Below are 15867 nucleotides of genomic sequence, written 5' to 3' on the forward strand. Positions count from 1 at the left end.
GCTTCACACACACACACACCCCATTTAGGAAGATAGACTAAAGGATTCCGCCTAAGGCCTGAAACTGCCAAAGTTGTGACATTTTGCTACGGGAAAGGCGAAACCTGCCAATGCAGGAAAATTCCTTTCTGGCCCTTCAACAGCGACCTTGATGTAGCAGCGCCTGCGTACCTGTGGAGAAGAGGTTAACCTGCAAAAGAAGACTTAAATGAGGAGTGGAGGGTGGGAGAAGCTCTGGAGCTGACTGCCGCTTCCCAGGTAAGCTACACCTTCTGTTGTGTGGGCAGGGCGGTTCCTCCCCTTACCTGGCCGGTCCCCTGGCAACGCCTCCCCAGGCAGGATTGGGCGGTTGACTGAGGTAGGCGGTTGACTGAGGTACCCCAAGTATCCAGCCTGGGGAGGATGAAGCCAGTCTGAACTACCGGGAGCCGCACTGGGATCCAGGGGGCTGCGCGCGACCACGCAAAAGTTGCCCCCCATTTGATGTCGGGAGCGGTCATTTCAATGTGTATGTAGTATGTATGGTGTGTTAATTACTGGAGTGCCTTTTTGTTGATTGTTGCATATTATTTTGTTTTGTATTTGTTTTGTTATGTTATGTTTTTAAAATTAAAAAAGGAGAGAGAGAGAGATCAGTGTTCAATGGGAGCCTGCTCTGGGCATGGTGCTGACCAGTTGTGTATCCATGTGCCAAAGGCAAGGGCTCTAGCACCACGCAACAGCAGGAATGAAGAAAGACAGTTGCCCTGCATGCTGGAACTTGCTAGCCCTGCTCTCACTAAATCCTGCCTCTGGCTTTGGTGGGAAGCCAAACCCCATGGCAATTCACATGCACATCGCGTGCAAATCACGTGCAAATCACGTGCAAATGCAAACAATTGTAGTAATTTGTCTCGTTAAGATCTTCAACTCCTGCCTACCTAGCAGTTCGAAAGCACCTCAGAGTGCAAGCAGATAAATAGGTACTGCTCCGGTGGGAAGGTGAATGGCGTTTCCGTGTGCTGCTCTGGTTCACCAGAAGCGGCTTAGTCATGCTGGCTACATGACCCGGAAGCTGTCTGCGGACAAACACTGGCTCCCTCGGCCTATAGAGCGAGGTGAGCACACAACCCCAGAGTCGTCTGCGACTAGATCTAATGGTCAGGGATACCTGTACCTTTACCTGTACCTTTAAGATCTTCAACAGAACGTGAGGGAAAGAACAAAAGCCACCTTTGCGAACCTGGTATGCTTCAGATGTTTTGGACTACAATTCCCATCAGCCCCAGTACCATACGGTCATGCTAGGGTCTATACCTCTGGAGGGCGCCAGCTTAGTCAAGGCTGAATAAAAGAAACTAAGCAAAATGGGGAGAGGAGGCACCCAAAGAAGAGTCTGCTAACTCCTTTGCAGACAGCTTTCATTCCTTCTGAGTGGTCAGTTACAAATTGAGGTGATCAAGAATGGGGGAGATTCTGTAGGTATTTAAAGCCAGAGCCATCAATTTTGCTCTTTCTGAAACAATATGCTAACTGAAACACAGCCCTCCTTTGAAATGCAAACTTATCTGAATTTTGCACTTCAGTTCCCCAAACTATGTTTGCAAAAATGCACATGTTAGAGGAAAGTGTGAATTAAAAATGAAGATATTTGTAAAAAACAACACAGAGAAATGCATTGCATCAGAGGACACAGCTTGCAAAAACAAAACAAAACCCCTGTACGTTAGTCAACACTGCATACAGAAATGTGTTGATTAGGAAAAATTCACATGAAAATGCTGTTGAAATTTCATGAGGGAGGAAACCCCTCCAAATTTATCCAGAAATGTGGAGAACTGGATTCAAGTTTTGATAAATGAGAAACTGGGAAATCTAAATGCACAGGTCCTTGAAGTGCCTAGGAAGCTGAAATATAGCGCCTGAACCCTGGGCTGCTCTGCCCCTTTCCTCAAGCCTTGTTCTCACTGAAGGGGCCAAGCAATGTCTGTGCTGAACCTGCTCAGACTGCAGGTGGGGTCCCCTGTAGGATTTCCCCCACTGGAATAACTAAAAGTTGGTCCTATACCTAGAGACTTAACATGTCAGGGGGTAAGAAAGCTGGTCTGGAAGCAAAGCAAAGGGGGAGGAGGATTCAGACATGCGGCCCTGACACCCGAAGCAGTCCTGTGCAAATATCCACAGATTTCTCACATCAGTGAGACCCGGACCTCAGCACATTAGCTCAGAAAACAAGTGTGTATAAGTTTTATTGAGATCTCTCCTGAGATCTTCAAGCACCAGACCCTGATGTAAAGGAATCTTTATGAGAAATTCTTGTTCTGTTAATGCTGCCAACAATATTGATTGTCAGTTCTACCCTGTTTCCATTTGTGGTTTAGCGGCTTCTTCTAGGTGGACTATGTAATTAAAGCTGATATAATCTGTGTTTGCTGCTCAGTGTTTTTAAGACTGGGTATTCATGACAGTTGTACTGGCAGGATTCCACCAGGTTGTTCTTCCACCACAGCTGATTATTTGGCTCTCGCTACGGAGGGTTTCATTTGAGCAATCGGCTGAGCCGTGTTGCACAGTCAATGCTAGCAGTCCAGTTATAGCCACCAGTGGGAAGCAACCGCTCGAGGCAAATTGCACAACCCTCCAGGTGTACAAGAACTGTTGTCTACCAGTTGTTGGAGTCATCATGCAGTAGTTTCCCACAGGAAAAGCATCACAGATGTGAATTGGACGCAGGAAGACTCGGTCTGTGCCACTGTGCGCCTTCCATGTTTGTTTAGAGCAACAGGCACAATGAGTCCTAACAAACCTCCGATGAGCACAGCCTGTGTTGTTTGGGATCATGCTGTTAACATGAGGAGAACCTGCTGAATCAGGACAATGTGCTGCCTAGTCCAGCACTCTGTTCCCACAGTGGATATCAGATGCCCTAAAGAAACGTACAAGCAGGATCTAAATACAAGAGCCCTCTCCCCTCCTGTGTTTTCCAGCAACTGGTATTCGGAAGCATTAATGCTTCCAACCTTGAGGGAAGCGGTTGGCCCTGTGGTCTAAACCACTGAGCCTCTTGGGCTTGCCGATCAGAAGGTTGGTGGTTTGAATCCCCGCAATGGAGTGAGTTCCCGTTGCTCTGTCCCAGCTCCTGCCCACCTAGCAGTTCAAAAGCACACCAGTGCAAGTAGATAAATAGGTACTGCTGTGGCGGGAAAATAAACAGCATTTCCATGCACTCCGGCTTCCATCACAGTGTTCTGTTGCTCCAGAAGCAGTTTAGTCATGCTGGCCACATGACCCAGAAAGCTGAAGCGAAATGAACGCCACCCCCCATAGTCGCTTGGACTAGACTTAAACGTCCAGGAGCCTTTTACCTTAACCTAATGCTTCCAGCTGTGGAGGCAGAGCACAGACCTCCTGGCTTGTAGCTATCAATAGCCTTCTCCTCTCTGAATTTGTCTCAACCTCTTCTAAAGCCATCCATATTGGTAACCATCCCTACTGTTCTCCATACAGAAGATCCAGCCGCCTCACCTCACATCCAGACAGCTACTGTTCACAAGGCATTTGTCGCACCTGGTCTCTTGACACTGTGCTTTTCTTTCAGGGCAACCATGTTTTTGCAGCACTCAGACTGCAGAATGTTGTGATTCAAAAGCACAGAAAAGCAAAAGCAGCCCAAGGGGAGGGGGGAGCATTTTTAGGGGCCCAGTGGTACTCCATGTGATATAAGAGATGCACACCAAAAGCCTCGCGAAGAGACGAGGAATGGCTCCTCCGCTATGTGCTGCTCCCACTTTGGGTCATCATCAATAATCTAAGGACAACTCCCCCTACTCCAGATTGACATTTTGACTGCCACATCACAACTGACTTCTGGACTGCCATGCACGCTTACTGGTTCCAATCCATCTACAACAGTAATGCCCAAACTTCGTGAGATGACAGGAAGGAATATATGTTGTGGGAATTCAAATCATTAAATATAAACTATCAGCCCCAAAGGAGGAAGTTGCCCACAATGTCTCTGCATCTTTTCCTACCCCTTTCAATCAGTTTTCGGGTGAGGGGGGTAATTCTGTTGCATCTCTGCATTAACTGTGATTGGGTTTTTCAGTTACTCCCAGTGCAGAGATACGTCAGAATCACCTGCACCCAGAAGGAGCTGCCTGTTGCACCTCTGCATGCATCACCGCTCTGGACTTGCCTCCCTCCAGGGATGGGCCAAACCCTGCACAAAAAATCCATATATAAACACGTATCTATTTTGTAACAAGATTTGTATTCGTAAACATGTTTATCTAAAGGCATGCATTTCATCCTAAAATATGGCACTTTGTGAATCAAAATTCTCAAAGGGGTAGCTCATATGTCATGCCTATCTCTATTGACGCCATAGAATAATTCTAAAAAGAAATCAAAAGCATCTATATGTCCCACACAGACCACGGGATTAACTCCAAAATATAGTCATGATAAGGAGAACATTCAGTCCAAATCCAGTTCCCAGTTCATAAAACCATAATTGCAGGCATAAATTCTCAAGAAGCATTAAAAAAAAATCTCCATCTGGTTATGAATGTTCAGCTCTTATTCTTGATTCCCTTAGGCTAAGCCAATGAGGTTATCTGCTTTGTGGATTCTTCCCCACTAGTAGTTTAATCTCAAATTGCCATCACTTTTTCACAAACTTTTTATGGAGAAACCAGGCAAAGTTGTCAGCAACCTGTGTTGCATCCTAATGTTTTCAGCATTGTTCTCGTGTGTGTTTTTTCCCTGGGATCTGATTTGTGGTGTTTTCTAACATTTAAAAGTTAATTGTGTCTGTCATGGAATTCTACTCGGTATTGATCCAGAGCAGAACTCAAACGTATAGTTAGCGTAGTAAAAGCTTAAAACACGTTGCAGGATTCAAAAAGAACGGAAAAAAAGACCAGAGGCAATTACATTTCATCCAGCAGAGCTTTACTGCTACTGAAGGCAAATGAGCATAATGGCCACAAGTCCAATACATTCAGGATTGGTATTGTCCATAAGAAACAGACTTAACTTAAACTTACAATAACTTATAATAAGACTAAACTTTAACACTATATACAGAACACCACACCAGAAGGAAGAGAGTTAGAAAGAGAAACACAGGCTCCTTCTGGCCTTACTTTTATAGCCAGCATGAACTTGACAGAAGAGATAACAGAACCAGTTTATTTTATTATTATTATTATTATTATTATTATTATTTGATCAACTTTTCTTTTTCTTTTCTTTTCTTCTTTTAAATAACAGAACCAGTTTAAACCAGTTATACTCAGCTACTCTGAAGGTATAACTGAAACATCATGAACCTTCTGCTTGTTTCTTTCACACAGAGAAGCTTCCCAAACCCTCTTGATTTAAGTACTGCAGAGTAGGAAAGATCTCTACATGATCAATGCTTTCTGTATTAAGAAATGCAAACTGACAGTGTCAACCACCGTGTTCACGGGCAAAGCACTATTGAGGCTTTTCAGAGCTCTTGTGCCTTTAATTAAAAGTCTACTGTTTGCTAATTCTGCCCCATTTATTGCTTCTGGTCAAATGTAGCAGAGAAAGCCTGGGGGGAAGCCTGTTAATTGCACACTGCCTGCTCCTGGTTTGTGCTCTCTTGTTTCTTTTTATTTATTAAGAATATTAAATTTTATTTATTAATAACCTTCCCACCTTCCCAAAGCAGTCCAGGGTGGCAAACAACAAAAAAAGTATGTAAAACATCTTATTTCCTTTCATTGGGTTTTCTGTTTTTCTTGTATAGCAAACTTTTAGTTTTCATTATAAAAAGAAAAATGAATAAAATGAATAAAAACACCCCAGTAATTAACGGCTCCCACTGTGTGGGAAGAGGAGCTGACAATAAGGGGCAATTAAGAGAGGCTACTGAGGGAGAGCATGGCAAGCTATTCATCACCTGCAATCCTGTCATGTTCAACATGAAGCAATAAAAAGCAGAACTGCTTAAGAGGAAGCATTTAATTAATGTTGGCAAGGGGCCTTGTATTCAACATCCTATGCCCCTTCTCAAATTTCTGTAGCTCTTCATATACAGTGGTACCTCTACTTACGAATTTAATGCGTTCCGAACGCACATTTGTAAGTCGAAAAAATTTGTAAGTCAAATCCCATAGGAATGCATTGGGAGAAAAAATTCGTAAGTCGAAGCAACCCTATCTAAAAATTCGTAAGTAGAAAAAAATCCTATCTAAACCGCATCCAAGATGGTGGACCGAGCTCCATTCGTAAGTAGAAACATTCGTAAGTAGAGTTATTCGTAAGTAGAGGTACCACTGTACTTCACACATCTCTTCTATCTTACATTTCCCCTGTCTGATACACCGTGGATACAATGAATGTTGGGTTGGCCAGAGTTTTCCTAGAATCTCAAACATAGACCTGGCCCGGCTCTCCATCCCATTTTCTTAAAAAAAAAAAAATAGCAGCACCTCTTTTCTTAAATTATCTGCTTTGAGACATTTATAATGGCAAAGTGTTTTAAGTGCTAGGTTTTCTGTTATGGTTTAATCTTTGAACTGAGTATCTCTCCAAAGATTTAGCAAGATCTTAGAAAGCCCTGAGAACTATTTCTGCTTTTGTGACTGCATGTTAAAAGGGGGGGGGGGTCATAAAGATCATATCTATATAGAGCAGCTCTGTGAGGGAAGCCAAATGCGTGGAATTGCTGACTGAGAAACTACCGAACATCTGCTAAACTTAAATGAACTTGTTCCTAATTCAGACATTTTAGACAAAAGAGCGAACTGAGCTCCACTTCCTGCTGTTTAATACACAATTGCTTTGAATTTTCCTCTTAAATTGAATTCCCCTTCTATAAAGTCTACCATATGGTGTGTGGATTGATCAGAGGCCTTGGGTCCTTCCCAGTTCCTGCTCTGCTACAGGGGAAAGTTCAGCTTAAAAGAAAATAAGCTTCCAGGTGAGAGGTCACTGACTTGATCCACTTTCCCCGCCTCTTGGCCCTAGCCAGCATGACCAGGTGGTGAAAGCGAACTTCTGGTATTTGTCCTTCAAAGTTCTTGGGTGAATGCCTCACTGACTGAAGACAAATGTTTACAAGTTGAAAGAATTCAGGATGTCAGAACCCCAGAACCCCTTTTAAATTTTATGAAGTGCTGTGCATGCTTACAAAAGCAAAGCATTTTGGATAGTCTGTCTGTCTGTCTATCTGTCTATCATCTATCTGATTTTCTTGATATACAAAAGAGCGTGCATTGTCTCTTTCTTCAAGTTGTAGGGTCTTTTTTTACATTTAATGTGAGACATTATTGTTGTATGCAGAATAAGGTGATGGTTCAGGCCACTAGAATCTGAGCAAGCGTCTGAAACAACACCTAATATTAAATGCTGAGGAGTCTCCAAACTGCAGCATTAGAGTGCCATCTGCTGAGCTAGCAGAGAATGGCACCGGACTTCAGCATTAGATAGTCACTGCACATGAACCTACCATGATGCTCTCAGAATGGAAATGTAATGCTGACACTCACTCACTCACACACACACACACACACACACACCATTGCAAATAATAAGCAATAGTTCATCTCGCTTTCAGGCCGAAAGAGCCGGTGTTTGTCCACAGACAGCTTTCCAGGTTATGTGGCCAGCATGACTAAACCGCTTCTGGCACAACGGAACACTATGACGGAAACCAGAGCGCACAGAAATGCTGTTTACCTTCCCGCCACAGCAGTACCTATTTATCTACTAGCGCTGGTGTGGTTTCGAACTGCTAGGTTGGCAGAAGCTAGAACAGAGCAACGGGAGCTCACCCCAGTCGGCCTTCCGATCGTAGGCCCAAGAGACTCAGTGGTTTAGACCACAGTGCCACCTGTGTCCCAGTGAGATGAGTGCCGCTCCCTATAGTCCAGGGGTCATTTATCTTTTACCAATAGGCAATAGAACGAAAGAACAATATTCCCATCTCTCTCCCCTCTCGCAACTGCAAGATGTCTATGACAAAAGTGTCTCTCACCAAATGTAACACGAACTGTGAAAAAGACTATGAATTGAAAGTGGAGACAATAGATGTACCTTCCCCTGTTTGTCTGTTTGCTTTGTAGCACAAAAAAACTGAATAAAAACTAATTTTTTATTTAAAAAAATTGAGATAAGGATGGAGCAAGATTGCTTTCTGCTCCTCCAGAGGGTAAGACCTGAAGCAATGGATTCAAATTACAAGAAAGGAGATCTCAACTAAATATTAGGATGGACTTTCAACAGTGGGACAGACTCTTAGGAGGTGATGGATTCGCCTTCATTGGAAGGCGAACAGAGGATGGGTGGCCATCTGTCAGCTATTCTTTAGCTGTGGTACCATTGCAGGCCTTTGGGGTCATCGCTTCCAACTTACAATTCTATGATTCTGCAATTGGAGCCAGCAACTGTAGAGCTGTAGAGCTCGGCAACAGCTAATCAGAGGAGGAGACCAGGTTAGCAGCAGTTCCAGACCAGCCAGCCAGCCTTTGAAAGGCCTCTGAATGCTGCTGAGACATCACTTCTCCTTCATAGGTTCCAGCCAACCCCTCCCACTGGGACTTGTCCATGGTCCTGACCGACTGTGCTTTGCTTTGCTCGGCCTGCTGTGATCCCACATAATCAATCTTGGCTCTGCCCTATCAGGCATAACTTGGCTCTCAGGGCATGACCCTGCCGCACACGCAGGCATACCCACCATTTCATTTTGGCTCTGTGGTATGTGTCGATCTCCAAGGAAATAACAGAACAGTCACCATCTCTCTGGAGGTCACAGATGTGGAAGGGAAACTGGACCTTGACTGGAACTTTCAGAGCAGGGGGTGTTGTGGGGAGATTCACCAGCACCTTCATATGTCAAAAGCTGAATTAGAAATAGATTCCTGCAAGGATCTGGACTGACCTGATCTCTTAAAAATAATGAGATGGCTAGGTGGTCTCCGGGGGCAGGAAGTTGCACAAGGAGAGTCCTTAGACTCTGGCATCCATGTCAGGGCCTTGGCTAATGGTTTCTAGGGGCAGGGGCAAGATCTCACAAGTCATCCTCTTAAGCACCCCGTATCATGAATTCCCCTAGGTGAGCATCAGAGGGCACAGCAAGAGTCGTCTGGTGAACTTGCAGCCCAGGGACAGAGTTGAGGTTCCAGAACTCAGCAGTAGGCAAGTTCCAGGATTCCCTGGGGTGCTTTCCAGAAGGTCCCTGAACTCCTGAGTCAACATCACCCTCAAGGGAGACGCCGCAAAACATTCAGGTTCCCCAAAATCATTGAGCTCAGAGGGCTACTGAGACAGTGGCTGACTTCTGCATTCTGCTCTGCCATAGCCCACCTTGCACTTGCAGGAGCAGTCTTCCTCCTTGAGTTTTCCATGGAGAGAAGGAATTTCTGTGTTTCAGTACAAAAAGTCCAGGGATTGCATTCCGGCCTGGCTCTCCAGAGAGGCACAGCAGGTGGGCAATCCCCGGATTGGCCTGATTTCCATGGAGGCTGCAGAGGCCATAGCAGGAATAAGGCACCCCCTGCGAGAGATACTTCAGGGTGAAAGCAGATGTAAAATTCAGAGCAGGGCTGCTCATTCAGAAGCACTGGATAAGTTTCTAATATTTAATGTTTCTGAACGCTGGTATAATCCAGACTCGCGTCACTTCCGGACAACCTGTTTCTACAGCATTGCATCAAGCAACTGTTATCCCACATATTCCAATGCATTTCCTCATCATTTTCCTTATCCCCCTCCCCCCCCCAAAAAAAAGTCTGTTTGTTTTTAGAAATGGCTTTGTTGCCCAAGAGCGCCAAATCCACTTCAATTGCATAACTTGAGTTTTGCTTCCATGTGACTGTCACTAATTTGTGGGTGAGATTCAATCTGTTTCGACACACCCCAAATATCCCCGTCCTAAATCCTCTCCTTGCCTTGAACAAATCCTGCAGCGTAATGACTGCCCTTTTTCATAGAAATGATATTTACACTTGCTGGGAAGCTGAATACGAGAGCTGTGAAAAGGGCTCTGGATGTTTTAGCCTGTGAACAAACACTGACCTTACTGTATTGCAGGCTCCCTTCAAAACGTTCGTTTATAGCATTCCCCCCCCCCCAAGCTGCTGAAAATGTCTGTGCTGTGTCCCAGGATCTTGAAACTAGAATTTGGGTCACGCTTGCATTGGAGAATGTAGGGCTTTGCTTTTACATAACCATGCTGGAGGCTGAAACTCTGAAAACAAATACAGGATGAAGATAAATATTGCATTCTTCACTGTGGTCACAGTGGATTCCTCAACCTCAGCATGAACCTGGCTTCCCAACTTGCCTTGCACATGTACAGGCCAGCAAGCTCAATACTGGATCAAACACCGGGGTTCCCCTTCTCCTATCAGTTCAGGCTGGTTGACTGATATATTATATTTAAATGGCATAAATAAATATAAATATACATGCACATACATTTATCCCTCTCCTTACCCTGGCTACACTTATTTTTTAAAACAGTTACAAAGCTACTCTGGGGTTGTGAGAAAAGAGTATTGGTTGGTAATCCCACAGACCATAGTCAATATGATGCTCATCTGCTGTGGTACAATGGGTCATTGTGTCTGGTTGTTAACCAGAAGGTTGGTGGTTCGAGTCCACCCAGGAATGACTGTGGGCAGGATTCCTGCATTGCAGGGGGTTGGACTGGATGATTTTTTGGATCCCTTCCAACACTACTGTTCTATGATTCTACCACGGCTGGCTCTGCGCCCCAGTATTCTGGAATCTTGCAAGCTCACATTTTTGCTTGTTTGAGGCTCTGTTCTTTCAGAATTTGCTCCAAAATGCTGAAATGTACATATAGGTGTTTTCCAGAACAGGGAAAGAAAGTACTTTTAACCTGATTCCTTCACACTTACATATCTTCAACCACAGCCTTCTGCAGGTTTTCCCCCATTTCATTTACACAAAGAGGAAAAGAAATGGGTACACTTAGCACAGAAAGAGAGGTTTTTCTTAATGACATGAAGAGGCTCGTCTGTAAATGGACCGCTCATGTTGCAAGTGAAGTCAAGGCACAAACCTCACCTCTGACTTGGAAGAAACATCAAGTGCAAATGCCTCTCCCATAGTGGTCGTCCACAGCCGAAGCAAACTAGTAATGGGCAGGGATGGACTTGTGGATGCCCCAGTGCCCCACTGTCTGCCAGCAGAAGACTGTGAGGAAGCCAGAGTGGAAACAGAGTGACCACAACAACTGCTTCGGATGTAATGTGAACCCAATTTCTCTCTCTTTTCTTTTCCACAGCAGACACACACCCTTTGCCAAAGTGTGCAGAAATTGGTACAAGGGAAGAATCAGGAAGAAACCTGCAAGATCTGACCTCCAGATCAAACCCTTGTTCATAAAATGATGCATGATGCAGAGTTTCTTTCCCCCATTGCAGCACTTTTCATGCTAAACTTCACTTTCAGCAAACCTCGGCCTTATTCAGAAGATCCAACATATCTATAGACCCAAAGTATGGGGCATCTTCCTCCAGCACATGGCCCAAGTGGACCTGGCATGTAAAGAGATTTAAGCTCTCCGCCTTGCTTGAGGGGGCAAGGCTTGCTCGGCGTGGCAGCTCTGGGATGCTTGTGTGTGATTTTGCAGAGCCATCCAAGTTCCCACTTTGGGCAGAACAATATTAAAAAGGATGTGTCTCCCGAGAGTAATTTAGGCTGGATCAAGACCATGCACAAAGAACCAGATTTGTATTCAATAACTATTGTGGTTCATTCCCTTCCATCTCTGCAGATATTAATATATATCTATTTATTTAACAAGGCTTACATGCTGTTCGTTACCCCACAGGGATGCCCTTCTTTTCCCCTATATTATGTAACCTTGCCTTGGAGGCCATGAGAGATAGATGGAATTCAAATTGGTAAACAAGGGATTACGCAGGCTCTGTCTGCATAGAATGCTCTGCTCTCCCCCCCCCCCCCATTTGATGGTGTTTGTTAAATGTTTCAGAAACCTCTCCATACTGGGAGTAGTGGTGGTGGAAATTGAGTCATCTCTACGGGGGCTGTTCCTCTGGTTCTTTCCCCTTTCAGCTGGCCCACTCACAGGAATCCCTCTTCCTTCAGGTATTTGAAGATTAGTTCCCTTCAGAATGCGTCAAGAAGATTAAATTCCTTATTGCCTCAAACCGAGGCAGGGCAAATGTGGAGACAGAATACCACCCTCAAAATTGCATTCCATTAGAATGTTTTCCGGAAACTAAGATACTTTAGTTTGTGTGCATACATCAGTTTTTGAGAGACCTTTCGTGGTGGTTGGGAGTTGATCACAGACAATTTGTTTATATGCCTGGTTTTCCACATATACATTTCTGCTCAAAGCACCTCACAGAAAATACATTGTCTACAATAACAGTTCATATAATCGTAATGATATCACTGCACATTAATTCTAACAATTAACAATTTCATAGAATCAAAGAATCGTGGGGTTGGAAGGGACCCTAGGGTCATCTAGTCCAACCCCCCGCAATGCAGGAATCACAACTAGAGAATCCCGACAGATGGCAATCCAACTTCTGCTTAAAAACCTCCAATGAAGGAAAGTCCACCACCTTCCAAGGAAGTCCATTCCACTGTCCAATGGCTGCTACCCTCAGAAAGTTCATCCTAATGTTTAGTCAGAATGCTTTCTCGTAATTGGTCCTCCCCTCTGGAGCAGGAGAAAACAAGCCTTCCATGTGACAGCTCTTTATATATTTGAAGGTGGGCTTACTCTGACCAACACCAGATACAGCTCTTGGGGTTTATCTGCATTATTGGTGCAAAACTTGTTTAGCATCCTGTTTGGTCTCCTCGGGGAACTTTGCAAATTGTTTTGCAGTGATGGTGGGGAGCTGGCTTCCTCTTAGGGCCCCTACCAAATTCCAAATTGTGGGATTGTCCGGGTCAGGCCATGACAGCTGACCCAGAATAAACCTGGCCTGACTTCCTCACGGTCTTTCCCTCAGGAATCAAGGCACCAGCATAGTCAGTTTCAGAGGACAATTCCTTCCATGCCTGGGCTCCATAGTTTCATTGTCCATATCAATATTTGGGCGATGTGGTTTGGTCAGAGGTGTTTGGGCCCAAAAAAGTGTGAAGACTAGGCAGCAAATCCACATAGGACCTACAAGTATATACTCCTATACAGTGGTACCTCCGGTTACAAACGCTTCAGGTTACAGACTCTGCTAACCCAGAAATAGTACTCAGGTTAAGAACTTTGCGTCAGGATGAGAACAGAAATCGTGCTCTGGTGGCACGACAGCAGCAGGAGACCCCATTAGCTAAAGTGGTGCTTCAGGATAAGAACAGTTTCAGGTTAAGAACTCCGGAACAAATTAAGTTCTTAACCAGAGGTACCACTGTACTTGTATCATTGCAGAAATGGGCTGCCCCAGCAGGACAGCTGCTTGCCTGTCACACCCCTGAAGGCCCCCTGCCTCCCCACCTTATGCACATTAATGCATGGTGTCAGCAAACAATTCAACTGCAACCCACATTCCTTGAGGTTCCCACCTTGGTTTTGCTGCACCTTCCTGGGTTCTAAGCAAGCCCATGCAGAGCTTGTCTGGGGTCTAGGGAGTCTTGTTCTTGGCATGACAGCGCAAGTCCAACAGGCTGCTGGTGCGCCCCCCCCCCCCCCGTAACTTAGCCCTCTGGAGCCTTGGGCAAGTGTACCCTGCTGTCCTCCACTCTGCATGGGCCTGATTCTAGGTGTGTAAGTGGCAGAGAGGAGAGAAAGGTACACTCTGACTTCCAAGATAAGCATTCTGGGACTAATTTTTGTTGTTGTTTAGTCGTTTAGTCATGTCCAACTCTTCATGACCCCATGGACCAGAGCATGCCAGGCACTCCTGTCTTCCACTGCCTCATGCAGTTTGGTCAAACTCATGTTCATAGCTTCGAGAACACTGTCCAACCATCTCGTCCTTTGTCGTCCCCTTCTCCTTGTGCCCTCCATCTTTCCCAACATTAGGATCTTTTCCAGGGAGTCTTCTCTTCTCATGAGGTGGCCAAAGTATTGGAGCCTCAGCTTCACTATCTGTCCTTCCAGTGAACACTCAGGGCTGATTTCCTTCAGAAGGGATAGGTTTGATCTTCTTGCAGTCCATGGGACTCTCAAGAGTCTCTTCCAGCACCATAATTCAAAAGCATCAATTCTTCAGCGATCAGCCTTCTTTATGGTCCTAATTTTATGGGACTAATTTTAGCAAGCTTATAATTTTGTTCTCTGTGTCTGGCATTTTATAGCACAATGCAGCCACTAGTGATTCGATTGCTAGGGTTCTCTTTTTTTTTCGTTTGGTATTTTACATATTTGTGCAAAGTTTCTTTCATGCAATACCGGCCACTGACAGTGATAAAGCAATGGCTTGATTAGATGGGGCAATCTGATCACAGATCTCCCCCTCTTAGAGGCTGGGTTCTGCTCTTTCAGCATATGGACCTGCCTGTTTGTGTGCATGCATTTCTGGCAAAAGGAATAACCACCCCTCAAACAGATATAGATCTTTCCTGCTGGTCTTGGAAGCTCCCTACTTGCACTGCAGCTCCCTGTAATTTCCGAGTATATTTCTGGGAAATTGTTCCCGAGGACACAGTGCCGCTTTCTAGCTGTGGTTTCTCCCGACACAGCTTGGCGGAAAGGGCGGGCAAAGAGGCTCCGCTTTCCTCGCACCAGCCTGCATTCCATGGGGCTCCTTTGCTTTTGCAGCTGGCTTGCTCCAGCCCCTACTGGCCCTTTCCTTGCTTTCCAGGATGTTCCACTGATTCGATCACTTGCAAATCTGAGCCAAGCTGGTCTCTTTTTTTTTGCTTCTCAGCCCATGCTCCAAGACCGCAAGGGTTCATTTAGAACTAAAAAACATAGGAAAGCAGGTAGCAATTGTCTACAGTAATTGGCAGCTGCTTTCCAGGGTATCAGGGGTCTCTCCGAGTCCCCTGGGGGTGCTGCTGGGGATTATTATTATTATATTTATCATAAGATGCAGCCAAGGGAACAAGGGAGCCTGGGTACGACTCTGTCCAGGTGTCTATCTCAGCCCTGCATGAAGACACTAGGGACTGAATCTGGGACATTCTGCATGGCTTATATCCCTTCAACGATCTTACCAGACTATTTCTTCCTGCTCACCGCTGCAGCATATTTATCAAACTCCAACACATTCAAAGGCTTTCCTGCAAAGCCTGGTTGTCAGGGAGCCTTGGCTGGCTGCACTTCCCAGGGGAAGGTACATAAGCACAGGGGCTCCTTGAGGTTTCACACTCAAAGCCCCAGCAGATCGAGAGCATCTGAGTTTGCTTCGAAATTGTGTCGTGCACAGACTTTTCACCTAGTTGTCAGATAGCCTTTATCAGATACTGTTCCTGGAGAAGCAGGAGAAACAGCCCTGGGTACCACTTTTTATATCTACACAAGAGCCTCAACTTCGTTTCTGTGCCCAATTCAAAGTGCCATCTTTGCCCTAAAAGCCTTATGTGGCTCAGCACCCCAGTGCCTCAAAGGCCAACTCTCCCCACATGAACCAAACCAGGCCCTGTGTTTATCATCTGAAGCCCTTCTCCAAAGGAGGTGTGGAGAGGAGCAGCACAAGACCAGGCCTTTTCAGTGGTGGCTCCCCATTTGTGGAATGCTGGAGTCCTGGACCCCTGGACTACCTGGCAGCAAGTCAGTATGCCAAGTAGTCCAAGGTCCAAAGTAGTCCAAGTAGTCCAAGGTCCAAAATTGAAGCACAGTCCTGCAGAGATCCTGCTGCATCCAAGCAGACATGGGCAGTTGAGGAGACGCATCCCCTCAGCTCTGCTGCCCTTTAATCCTTTTCATGCTGGTTGCAGCATCTGAGCTTGATGAGG

This window comes from Zootoca vivipara, chromosome 6, assembly GCF_965207765.1.
Source record: "Zootoca vivipara chromosome 6, rZooViv2.hap1.1, whole genome shotgun sequence".
Classification (NCBI taxonomy): domain Eukaryota; kingdom Metazoa; phylum Chordata; class Lepidosauria; order Squamata; family Lacertidae; genus Zootoca; species Zootoca vivipara.